Source organism: Bos indicus, chromosome 4 (genome assembly GCF_029378745.1).
Source record: "Bos indicus isolate NIAB-ARS_2022 breed Sahiwal x Tharparkar chromosome 4, NIAB-ARS_B.indTharparkar_mat_pri_1.0, whole genome shotgun sequence".
Taxonomy (NCBI): domain Eukaryota; kingdom Metazoa; phylum Chordata; class Mammalia; order Artiodactyla; family Bovidae; genus Bos; species Bos indicus.
In genome coordinates, this window is record NC_091763.1 from 101316283 (window position 1) to 101328732 (window position 12450).

A 12450-nucleotide genomic window follows, 5' to 3' on the forward strand; every position below is an offset into this window, starting at 1 on the left:
AAGAATGGGGACAGTTTGGTTTTGGAGCTCACCTCTTTATCTATTGCCTGATGCCAAGAGATCACTTTGATATTACTTGTCTCTCCAGTGAACATATTCTTACACATGCTACTGATTTACAACAGCAGCATCAAACTCACCCTATGTATTTGTAGCCAATCATTTGAATATTGCTGCAGTAGCAGTAAGGTCGGAGAAGGCAATGGCACCCCACTCCAGTACTCTTGCCTGGAAAATCCCATGGACGGAGGAGCCTGGTAGGCTGCAGTCCATGGGGTCACTAAGAGTCGGACACGACTGAGCAACTTCACTATCACTTTTAACTTTCGTACATTGGAGAAGGAAATGGCAACCCACTCTGGTGCTCTTGCCTGGAGAATCCCAGGGACGGGGGAGCCTGGTAGGCTGCTGTCTATGGGGTCGCACAGAGTCAGACATGACTGAAGCAACTTAGCAGCAGCAGCAGCAGAAAGGTGGGCGGGGGGTTTCTGATTTCACAGTGGCTAAGTTGAAGCTTGCTGAAACAGAGGGCACTTTGTACAAGTTCTGGCTTAACAACACCAGGCACCACACCACTTAGCTCATAATTGCACACCAGTGAGACACAGAGACGTGATTATTTTTCTAGGTATGTGAGCTGCTCCCAACATACCTGGTCTCCATCAGACCCTGAAGATTGGGGCAGACTGATAGTCTCAGAAGTCCTAGTTTGGTTGTGTCTGTTGCAGCCTCAGAAGTTTGTCACAGTGTGGCTATGGAACTATTTCATGCTTACTTAACTGCACCAACAATTGACAAAGTATCCCAATTACTGATTTTAATCAGCAGATATCTCTTCCATTGTGCATGACAAAGAGGTTGACATCATGGGGAAATGTATAGAACTGAAGGAAATGGACTTGGCCCAAAGAACCTTCCATAAGTCAAGGCCAAGTAAATAATGTTAAATAATACTTTCTAATAAAGCATGTTATAAAATAACATATGATCATTTTTTCCCCAAAGAATCTGTGCCACCAGTTTCCTCTATAGTGGCTGGTCAGGCAAGCATGGTTAAGTTTGGCTTAGGTTTGGTTCTGCATTATGGAGGGACTTGGAAATTTACATGGAAGTGGAAATGCTGTAGAGGATATTTAAGACACATGGGCTCCAAAATCACCGCAGATGGTGACTGCAGCCACGAAATTAAAAGACTCTTACTCCTTGGAAGGAAAGTTATGACCAACCTAGATAGCATATTCAAAAGCAGAGACATTACTTTGCCAACAAATGTTCGTCTAGTCAAGGCTATGGTTTTTCCAGTGGTCATGTATGGATGTGAGAGTTGGACTGTGAAGAAGGCTGAGCGCCGAAGAATTGATGCTTTTGAACTGTGGTGGTGGAGAAGACTCTTGAGAGTCTCTTGGACTGCAAGGAGATCCAACCAGTCCATTCTGAAGGAGATCAGCCCTGGGATTTCTTTAGAAGGAATGATGCTAAAGCTGAAACTCCAGTACTTTGGCCACCTCATGTGAAGAGTTGACTCATTGGAAAAGACTCTGATGCTGGGAGGGATTGGGGGCAGGAGGAGAAGGGGACGACAGAAGATGAGATGGCTGGATGGCATCAGTGACTTGATGGGCGTGAGTCTGAGTGAACTCTGGGAGTTGGTGATGGACAGGGAGGCCTGGCGTGCTGCGATCCATGGGGTCGCAAATAGTCGGACATGACTGAGTGACTGAACTGAACTGAACTGAACTGAAACCAGTCCCTCTGGAAGGGAGGTTTCACATAGCAGTACATAAAGGGGTCTCATATGAAGCAGACGGCACATTCATGTGGATTCACTGAGGAGAGTTTAACGAATGTATTAGTTACAATAATGTAAGAGTAGTTAGGGGGCATCCCAGGTGGCAGAAAATGCAAGAGATGTGAGTTCCATCCCTGGGTCAGGAATATCCCCTGCAGTAGGAAATGGCACCCCACACCAGCATGCCTGGAAAATTCCATGGGCAGAGGAGCCTGGTGGATTACAGTCATGGGGCCACAAAGTGAAACCAAGAGAAGGTGTTGAAACATCGTGAAGTGAGCAACAAGATGGTGCCACCACCTTTCTATCTGAGGTGGAAAGTGGAAGGAATCATTGTTAGAACCTCGGGAGACCTCAAAGTGTAGGAGACCACGGCCCCAAAGGACCAACCTCTGCACGCTCAGGAAACAGCCCAGGTCACTCCTCTGTGATCTCTTGACTGTGCCTCCACTGACCAAAGCCAACCAAAAGCCAGATGGCAAAGAATCTGTTGATATTTCCTATAAAGGTCAGCCTCCTGGTATTCGGAGCAGAATAGCAAACACTGGAGAGGGAAACTGAAGGGTTGGATAGAACAGATCCCAGAGGACGGATACGTTAGGTCAGGAGGATGCTGTGGGGTGGGAAGCTTCCCTCTGCTGGGCTCGGATGGGGAAGAGTTTGTTTCCTGTCCATCCAAGCTTGCCTGGATCTGTTTCCTGTTAGGCTCACAACACAGGTATCTCACATGGCAGGCAGCAAAGAACTGTCACAAGCAACTATTCTGTACAGTTTCAACATGAAATCCCTAAGTCAAGGATTAAGGAGCAAGAATGAACAAAAAATAGGTCCCTGGGCCACTTGAAGAGTACAGAAAAATAATTCTTCAATATAAAAACATTATTGTTTCTAATCTTGGGTTTTTGAAAATCCTGAGATTGGTGTTAATTCAAATTTTGATTAAACTAATCCCAAACACTGTATTCATTAGCTGAGTAAATATGCTTTAGATTTTCTTTTTTCTGACTTAGCCAGATATTGATCTGAACTGTCCAAAAGGCTTCTGGGTCTCTTGAGTAGACATCAGACAGAGAAAAGTGTCCCAGTCATTTAATACAGTAGACTCTTTAATGTGATTTTTTTTTTTCAGATTTTCTGCTCCTTCTGTTTTATGTTAATAGGTTTTAACACAAAATATTGGTAATTAAAGAGTTATCAACCTCTTATTATAATTCACATTAATAAACACATGGCCACTGGATGGCTGGCCACGGAGACAAAGAGAGACCGAGTCAAAATTCTGTGCACATTGCTAGTGGCTCAGCATACCGTATTGAGAACAGCTTGTTTTCATAGAAGCCCTGCTTTATTCCTGGCCCTGTTGCCCATAATTATTGTAAATCAGGACTATTTCCTGCCTTCCTGCCCAAAATAGCAGGAAGCATCCAACTCTTTCAGCCCACTTTGCTCATGGGCACCACCTCTCTGCAGGGGTTAGGGTTCACTGCCAGGAATTTCCAAAGAGCTAACTCTGTTTTGGTTTCTTATCCAGAACTTCACTCGTGAGCAAAGAAATGAAGCAAGATCTGTCATATATCCAGGGATTTAGAGAAATGGCACCACTTCAGGCCTGGTTAATAGCCCCGAGCCACTGGCAAGATTGAGCCCTCGCTCTTTTCCAGATTCATCATGGGATCAGTTCCAGGTGAGAACTGGTGAGCCTGTGACTAATGGGAAACAACTGGAGAACTCTCAAGAGTGCCGTATGAAGTATTAAGAGCAAAGAGAATGTTCACTGCCCCTTGGGATTTAATATAAAACTGCATCGAGCCTCCTCTCTGGGTCCATGCTACTAACTGGGGGCATGCCCAGCCAGAATACTGTTCATGGACAATATGGCCCACATCTAACCTTTGATAGCCCCCAAGGTCACAGGCATCCCAGTGCCCGTGCCCAGTGCCCAGAGTGGACAGCTACTATTTATAATAGTTAACACTGTTATTTATTGTTTGCTTTTGGTTCTGGACACAATACTAAATGCTCTGTATGCTCTTATCTCAATTACTCAACCCACTCCAGTATTCTTGCCTGGAAAATCCCATGGGCAGAGGAAACTGGAAACCTACAGTCCATGGGGTCACAAAGAGTTGGACACGACTGAGCGATTGAGCATGCATGCATAACCCCACTAGCCATCACTGTTAACCCCACTGTACAGATGAGAATGTAGAGTTTTCAAAAGATCAGGTCCTAAGGAAGGGAGCTAGGGCCCCAGCTAGGAGGTGCTGTGCCGTCCAGTGCAGAGGGCACCTGGCCCGCACCTCGGAGGGGCCTCTGAGGGACCCAGGGCAGCACCGTGCAGGCCCCAGAGGAGCGTCCTGGCGAGACCACCAAACGTGATGGGCGGTCACCTCCAAAGAGGAGGCAGACATTGTTAATACAACTAAACACCATGCTCGGGCATATGAGACACACTCCCAATTACACCCTGTGACCTTGGACAGGGAATCGGCCCCAACCTCTCATCGCTGTTTCTGCCCTCGTGAGAGGGACAGAAACACTACTCTCCTATGTTTAACTTCTGCCTGAGAATCAGCCCTAAAAAACTCAACTTCTGACTCTTGCCAGAGACACTGTTCTGACTCTAGAATCACAGGGGCCCCCAAGTAAAAGGTATGCTTTACTTAAAAGGCCACAGAAGTCCCAAATTGTACCATACCAGCCAAACCCTCAAAACTGTGCTTCATCGGGGCTAATCCTTTCATGGGGCACCCATTCCCTTTTACCCTAAATCTTTTGGTGGGAGCAATGTGGGGACCAAGGGCCTTAGGTGAGGTGACTGTCCCCCACCAGGCAGCAATGTCACCTCTTCTCTGTTTAAAATGAGTCCTTTTTCTTTGTTGCTAGATGACAGATAGATAGGACATTAGTATTGCATTAAAATTCACTATTTAGGGGCGTCTCTGGTGATCCAGTGGCTAAGACTCCCTGCTGTCAATATAGGGGGCCCAGGTTCGATCCCTGGCCTGGGAACTAGTTCCCACACGCTGCAACTAAGAACAGGCTAAAACAAAAAAGATCCTGCATGCCACAACGAAGACCAGGGGCAGTCAAATAAATATATAAATATTAAAAATAAATACATTTTAAAAATGAAATTCACAATTTAAGCACCTTTATATCTTTTATCCCATCAGGCCATCAGGGTGGCCATAGGGTCTAAGGCACAGGTTTCGTTGGTCCCAGGAGGATAATTTGGGAAGTATAAAAACACACCAGCTATTTTTAAAGTGCTCAACAATTTCCCCTTATTTCCTTGTGTGTTTATTTTCATTTCTATTTATTAAGTATTTCACAGGTGTCAGCTACAGTGCTAGAGACCAGAGACAGAAGGCAAAACACGGCATGGTACCTGCCCTCAAGGAGACCACAGCCTAGTGGAGAAAACTCACAAAATCAGCCAGCAATGATACAGAGGATATCGAAGTAACATGGAAACAAATGAATAAGGATCTCACTCTTCTTGGGAGTCAGGGTGAGTTGAAGGTGTTTCAGAGACAGTAAAGCCTGGTGGGTCCTGGAAGGGATGAGCAGGCATGACCATTAGATGCTCTGATGGCACACACAAGCAGGCACCAGGGGCTGGCAGGCCCGCTCAGTACAGCACATCTCCTGACCAATAAAGAAGGACTAGGGGGATTTGGGAGGAGGCAAGGCAACCCACTCCAGTATTCTTGCCCAGGGGATCCCCATGGACAGAGGAACCTGGTGGGCTACAGTCCAAGGCAGTCGCAAAGAGTCGGACACGACTGAGTGACTAAGCCCAGCACAGCACATGCAGGTTTGGAGAAGGGCATTGTATTAACAGCATGAAGGCAAGCCTTCTCTATGTCTCAGATTATCTTCACAGGGCTTTCATTTTTTCCTGAATTCATCAGTTCAACCCCAAGGCATCATAACTTCGATTCCTGAGCAGTACCTTGCCCAGCTAAAGGTTTCACTTCCCAACTTCTATTCTGAATATAGTACAAAATTTGTCTAACCAATTCCTGCCATGTTCTTAGGTGTTGGTTCTTTCATAATTTAATCCTTCCACCTGTACCTTAAAGTGAATTCTCGCTTGCTCCCCATTTGTAAACAGCCACTTCAAGGATATTTTGGATAACTGCAAAGGAGGCAGCAGGCTGAGGTTCTAGAGAGAGAAAATATAAAAGGTGTTGTAATGGATACACTAAAAATGTTGTTTCTGCAATCAACATCCTTATACAACTAGAGTTTCCTAAACAATATCCTAAAGATGTACAAAATGTGTCAGAGAGAGAAATGAACCAAGGCAGTTTGGGAAATAAGAGTTGACATGTGAAAGTAAAGCACTGCTGTAGTTAAAGACAGTCATGGGAAAGAAAACAGAAAGATAATCATCATGTTATCCTCACATAACAACTGGACTGGCTGTTTAAAAAGGGAGAGAAAGTGTGAACATATTGATCAATTCTATCTGAATAGAAGGGTCCTGAGTTTCTCTGAAGGATGCCAAGAGTGGCTGAGAATTATGTATATAAAATCAACAGAAATGTACAACATGCCTACTCCATGCAGAACACCACGTGTAACAGGCGTTTAAATGCTGGATTCTCACGAAAAGGACCAGTGATCTCACTTGACAGGTGCAGAATAAGCAGAATTCCAGGAATTCAGATTAAACCAGGCGAACGTGAAAGCTATTTTCTTTTTCTTTGAACTCGGCATGGTTTTTTTAGTTAGTATCATCATTTAAAGTTATACCTTAGCATTTGAAGATCAAGACCTAACAAAGCAGAGGTAACCCAAAACACTTGACTCTTGATAGTCAAAAATCCAGGCTAAGAATCACAGTGTTAATATAGGTTCTTTAAAAGTTCTGAAAAAAAAAAAAGTTCTGGTAATTTATTATTTTTTTTTAATTTCCTGGGTTTTCACATAACACATCTTAAAAGGCACTCTTTTTAGAAATAAAATTATAAAAGTCATTTCTGTGCAAAATAAAAATTATACAGAGATTTTAAGAGAAGTCAATATAGGGACTCCCCTGTTGGTCCAGCAATTAAGATGCCATGCTTCCACTGCAGGGAGTGCAGTTCAATCCCTGGTTGGGAAACTAAGATCCTGCATTAAAGAATTTTAAAAAAAATTTTTAATAGAGGTCAGCATAGTAAAGAAAGAAAGTAAAGCCTAAACGATCCCTACATGTTTTCATTAATTTATGATTTACAAAGAATATTGTGCAGATTTCTTATCTGATCCCAACAATTTTGTGAAGCAAAGGGGGCATCTGTATTATCCCCATCCTCCAGAAGTGAAGCCTAGTCCTCAGAGAAGCTAAATGTCATGAAGAAGCTGACACGTGGATAAATACGTTGTGGTACATATATACAATGGAATATTACTCAGCTGTTAAAGAAAGGAACACATATGACCCAGTTCTATTAAGGTAGATGAACCTAGAGCCTATTATACAGAGTGAAATAAGTCAGAAAGAGAAAAACAAATACTGTATATTGATGTATTTATATGGCAATCCACTCCAGTACTATTGCCTGGAAAATCCCATGGACAGAGGAGCCTGGTAGGCTACAGTCCACGGGGTCGAAAAGAGTCGGACACGACTGAGCGACTTCACTTTCACTTTCACTTCCATATGGAATCTAGAAAGATGGTACTGATCAATCTATTTGCAAGGTAGCAATGAAGAGACAGACATAGAGGACTGACGGACACAGCGGGGGGAAGGAGAGGCAGGGATGAGTTGAGAGAGGTAGCACTGAAACATACCATATATCCCGTTTACCATACGTGAAACAGATAGCCAGCGGGAGTTTCCTGCATGACGCAGGGAGCTCAAACCTGGTGCTCTGGGACAACCTAGAGGGGTGGGAGGAGGTGGGAAGCAGAAGGGAGGTTCAAGAGGGAGGGGACATATGTGTCCCTATGGCTTATTCATGCTGATGTATGGCAGAGGCCAACGCAATGCTATAAAGCAATTATCATCCAATTAAAAATAAAGTCTTAAAAAAGGAGTTAACACAGACAGTAAGAAACAAAGCAGAGGCGATGTAACAGGTCTCCTGACCCTTAGTTACCAAATAGCTGGAATGTTGTTGTGTAGTCATGATATTTAACACATAGGAAGAATGTTATTGCTTCTAAGATGAAAACAAAACTTTCTAGCCATCAGATGAAATTCAGTGAAAAAAATTCAGAGTAGACTACATAAAGCAACATGAAAGTATGGAACTGTTAGTCACCCAGTCGTGTTTGACTCTGCGACCCCATGGACTGTTGCCCACCAGGCTCCTCTGTCCATGGGATTCTCCAGGCAAGAATCTCCAGAGGATCTTCCCGACCTAGGGACTGAACTCATGTTTCTTGTGTCTACTGCACTGCAGGCAGATTCTTTACCATCTGAGCCAGAAAGAAGAGTGGGAATCAAAAATGGATGCAAACAAGTTTTATTTACCACCAACAATGCCGAATATCACAGGAAGTTTTCCTGGATCGTTAGCACCCTCCCCCTCACATCACCTCTGGGTATGATCTCCAGATAAGGAATTTCACAAGGTATTCAATATTGTGGTCACTGTCATTGATATGAAATTTTGTTAGGAAGAATGCAACAGAGGACTCCAACATACACTTAACTTGGTGCTTTTATAATTTTAAGCCATTTCCATTTCCATTGAATTATTCATTTTATTTTCTTGGTAGGTGGTTGGAATATATAGCATGTGCTATTTAATGGTAGGACACAGTTGCATAAATATCTCAAAATAACTCAAAAAGTGTATCAGTTCTGCTCTGCTCTCCCTGCTTTCAATGTAAACTGTATACAATTTAGTTTCTTCATAAAACAATAGCTATTACTTATATGGCCTCAAAGAGAAAGCACTTGATGTTCGTGTTTATTCATTGTATAGTATTTATTGTAATCATATCAATAAGGCACTGTTTCTATGGGCCAGCTGCATGAGACATGGAAATAGCTTTGTTTCGTAACACTCTCTTTGTATTTTTTGGTTGTTGTTATAATGGAATTTTGTTGTATATGGCTCTGAATTCTACTAAGTGCTTCAGACTTGAAGAGTTTGATTGCAAGACTTATTCCTTTACTTTCCCTGTGCTATGACAATAGTTTACAAAACAAGTCGTATATCAGAGTCATCAATTATGAAGCCCAGGAAGAATTTTTAAGTTTCCCAAGTGATTCTGATGAGCTACCAGATTTTTCAATGGCTGTTTTATGGAACATCTTTTTATTTTATTGTAGACTTAGGTTGAATGGTTATATTTTGAGAATTCCATCTGATTATTATTGTATTATTAGAATGAAAACATTTTCCCAGGTAAAACTAAAGCCCAATCACATGAAAACTTCTCTTAGGATGACTCTCAATTTGTAGTAGGATCATTTGATATAAACCAAGTAATTGTGTATGGAAATAATGAATGTTACCAAAGAGAATTTAAGAATTTTTGTCATCTTTACATGATTTTTACATCATCTTTTTACATGATCATATATTACTTAAGTGTTACAATATTACTTAAGTGACAATAAATTTAACATGTAGCATTACCCCTCATCCCAAAAAAAAGCTTTGATATTACACAGCAGTTTATACTTAAGTAATATCTGATCATGTAGAAAGTACTTAAAATGACAAAAAGTTCTTAGATTCCCTTTGTTTAACATTCATTATTTCCATATACAATTACTAAATAATGTTGAGGTTAGTGCTATGGGCCTAAAGATGAACAGAATGGAGTTCCAGCTCTTAAAAATTTAGTGGGAAAATTACAATTTCATCCTGCTATTAATCTGTTCCTCATCACATTTTTATTGGGAGGGTGTTAAAATAGCATGTATGAGTGAAAGACCAAGCAAATACCACTCACTGAACTACATCTATAGAATTTTTTATAGTTTATCCAAGTGACAATCACTAAGCTCCTAAAAGAGATAAACTTAAGTGCATATGAAATGCCCAGTAGGGCCATAAAAGACCTTTTGAACGCTAGTCTTACAAAGTTTCTAGGAAATGACAATAAATTTAACATGTAGTATCACCCCTCACCCACCTAAAGCTTTGATGTTGCACAATAGTTTGCCACATAATTAAATGGTTTTAAATAAAGTTGTCTACAAGGTAGGAAGGCTGTAATCTGTGTACAGGCTGTGCAATATATTCCAGGTCCACCCCTTAAGAAGATACAGAGACAGATACAAAGCATAATGACTCCCACATGGAGTCACCAAACGTGTTCTTCAAAAACACTGCAAATCATGTTAACTGACCCCAGGGTTTGCATTCCTCCCCTTTTCTCTGATCTTTACCCCCCTTCTTTCACCTCTCTCCCTTTGCTTTGAGGCCTCTGACAGCCAAGTACTTGCACAGTTACTTTGGGTGACAATATGTTATCCCCAGTGGAAATCACGAGCTTTCATTCAAAAGGTGGCCACTCTTGACCTCTGACCCCGGTGCCTCCCACCCTGCTGCTCCCCTCCATTTTCTGTCTCCATGGATCTGAATAGTCAAGTGGAAAAATGGGAGCAGGAAAAGTCTATAGCTATTCATAGACCAGCCCACTCCCCTTTGCTGCCCTACCCCCCAAAAAGGAGAGAAAGATGAATGAAACTCATTCATCAATAAGCAGGAGATGAAGAAGAAAGCCCTATTGGCTGAAAAGCAAGCCAAGAAGCAGAGAGGGTGAAAGAGAAGAAGTGCCAGGAAAGAAATGGAGAGGAATAAGGGGCTGGTGTCGGGGGCAAGTAGTGAGTTCATGAAAATGAAAACCTAGGCGCTAAAGAGCCACACTGCATGTTTTCCAAGTCGAGTTATCTGTAAGGGGCCAACTGTCTCAAAAATGAATGCCTCTCACTTGTGCCACACCTTCTTAAACAAGAACACAGCTAAAAAAGAACAAAAGGGAGAAGGCCCAAGCCTCTGGGACTTTTATTTCTTTAAACATCTTGATGGAACCTCTGGGATCCAGGACATACAGCAAGTGAGACACTTGCTCTCAGAGTTAAAAACTAAGAACTTAAAATCTACACTCATCCAGAGGAAATGCTTTTATGTGCCAGCAAGTGATAGCAGACATATCCTCCATTACACATAGAGTTGATCTTTATTTCAGCGGTCTTGGTTCAGCAATCTGACGTCCGCAATCTAAGAAAGTGGCCTCACTCAGACTGGCCAATGGCCTCTCAGTCGATCAACCTGATTACAGCATAGAGGCCAGAAAACAGAGAGTAGTTCCTCTCAACCTAAGAATGTTAGGTGTGAAGAAATATCAACATTAAATTCAGATCAATCTCAAGGCTAGATAGAGTTCAATAATTCTGCAGCATTCACCATATTTCCTCCTCCCCCTCACAAGATGTAAACATTTAATAATTTATTAATCATCCATGTAAAAACTTTGGTTTTTTTTTCCATATGCATGCCATCTCTGAGATTAACACTTCAAAGAAAAAGTTTTCATTTTATGTGAATCCAAGGCAAAAACACACGCATCTGGGTTAAAAAAAAAAAAAAGACCAAGAATACGTTTCTGTGCTCCATTCCTCTTCCACCAGTGGGACATCACTTGCACCCCTATATCTTGGTAAGAACTGCATTCACAGCAACGGAGTCACCTGCTTGCTGACATAGTTCAGTTACTTTCAAATAAAGTCTAAAACTATTTTGCCAGAAAATTTGGCATTAGTTCTAAATAATTGTTGCATGTTTCCTAGTTTTCCATCTGTCAGTGATACTCTTCTGACCATCAACATTTCCTAGCACTTAGGTTTTGAACATAAGAATATGCTTGAAGGAGGTCATGTGTTACGACTGGACAAAAATACAGATGAGGCCGATAGGAAAATTGGCAAATTCACATGAGCTCAAGTCATCAAGTGGAAATCTCGTGAATTTCAAGTGTGTATTACCACCATCAAGGGCAAAGCCCTTGAGCATCTCACCCAAAGTGGGACTGGAGATGAGTGTGGAAGAATCCCTGATGGAAGAAGCCATCAGGGACTCTACTATCAGAGTTCTAAGCAGGACACAGAATAACCTGCAGCTAATGATCCTGTCATGACTGCCTGCCTGCGTGGCTCCCTCACCTCCTCCCTTACAATCCTACAGATTCTCATGAAAAGCCCTGAAATGGGGACTAGAATGCAGAGGCAGAGAGGATTCAGCTCCTTTTTGGGCCTCTGCCAGATTCTCATTAGGTCCTGGACATGTGAGCCAATGCTGATTTCCATGGCTGATCTACCCTAAATCTGCCCTTCCTGAAACACTAGCCTTTGTCCTTCCAGTCGCCGTCTCTAAATGGGGATTTGGGTGAGAGCAATACCAAAGGGACCGTCATTATACACCCATTATTATGAAATTGATGGCCTCTAAGTCTTTCTGGCTGAAAGCTCTGACAGGCTGAGATCACACTGGATTGTAGAATCATTGCTTTCCCTGGTAAATCGGGTTACAAATGAGAACTAGAGTGGGAGGGAGGGTGAGCAGGAGGATAAAGGAAGAGTGTTTTTCCTCAAATTCACCTCACTTCATGCTGGAGTGAGAGGCCATCCATACTCACGAAAGGCTAATTATATAAATCAGATGCCCTGGCTGGGTTTCCAACCTCCTGGGAGCTGGGAG

The 12450-nt window shown here is 42.4% G+C and overlaps 1 protein-coding gene across 2 annotated transcripts in view; it reads right to left on the reverse strand.

Moving 5' to 3' along the window:
* PTN (pleiotrophin) overlaps window positions 1–12450 on the reverse strand; it is a 109595-nt gene that overhangs the window by 63758 nt on the left and 33387 nt on the right. Inside the window, exon 1 of one of the 2 annotated variants that reach the window (XM_070788212.1) lies at window positions 5871–5889. The exons of the other annotated variant lie outside the window; for it this stretch is intronic. The gene's annotated coding sequence lies outside the window, so the exon portion shown is untranslated. Of the gene's footprint in view, window positions 1–5870; window positions 5890–12450 lie in introns of those variants that run through there. 2 annotated transcript variants of the gene reach the window in all.